The sequence below is a fragment of the Triticum aestivum genome, chromosome 5D (genome assembly GCF_018294505.1).
Source record: "Triticum aestivum cultivar Chinese Spring chromosome 5D, IWGSC CS RefSeq v2.1, whole genome shotgun sequence".
Lineage (NCBI taxonomy): Eukaryota > Viridiplantae > Streptophyta > Magnoliopsida > Poales > Poaceae > Triticum > Triticum aestivum.
Window position 1 is genome coordinate 421,241,665 of NC_057808.1, and position 957 is coordinate 421,242,621.

The window sequence follows — 957 nt, forward strand, 5'->3', positions numbered from 1 at the left end:
TAACAACCTTCAGTATCCAAATAAGCAGCGCAGGCTATAAAAACTAAAAGCCAGGGCATATATAAACTTTTTTTTTAAAATAGAACATGATTCATTTTTTGAAAAAATGTGACTGTGTACTTTTGAAACGTCAACATTTCCAATTTTGTTAACAAATTTATAAAAAAATTGAACATTTGGTGAAAGCTTAAACATTTTGAGGGACTTTTGACATTTTTTAATCTGAACAATTTCCAAAAACCGAGAACGTTTTTGTTTTGCAATTTTGAACAAAAATAAAAAAAAGTCAAAATTGTTGTATCTGTCAATAATATTTGAAAACAGGAACTTTTTATAAATTTGAACAAAACTTAAAAATACAAACATTTTAGAAAACATGAACACTTTTTGAAAAGACTTTTGAAACTCTGAACAAAATTTGAAAAAGCAAACATTCTTGGAATCTGTGAACAATTTTGGAAAGCGGCAACAGTTTTTTAAACTCCGGCCACCAACTGACAGCGGAAACATTTTTCAAACAAAACAAACATGTTTCAGAAAACACAAATATTTTTGCAAATTGTGAACATTTTTTGAAAAATGGGTACAAAAAACTGTTTTCGAAAATAGAAAACAAATTTTCAAACGTGATAAAAAATTTGAAATTATGAATATTTCGACATTTTGAAATTTATTAAAAATTGTGGAAAATTTGAAATTTCAATTTTATTGAAAATTTGAACTATTTAAAAAAAATATTTTTTAAAACATGAACAAAATTATGAAATTCTATTTTTTCAATTTATAAAAACACAAAAAAAGAAAAGAACGCAAAAAGAAAAAAGAAAACAAAAAAAAGATCCTGATAAGTGCCACACGTGTGGCACGAACAGATGGCTACTCTGAACATTTTTTACGGTAACTTTAGTGATGCGGGGATGACAACTTTAGTTCTCAAGCATGGCAACTTTCTTTTCG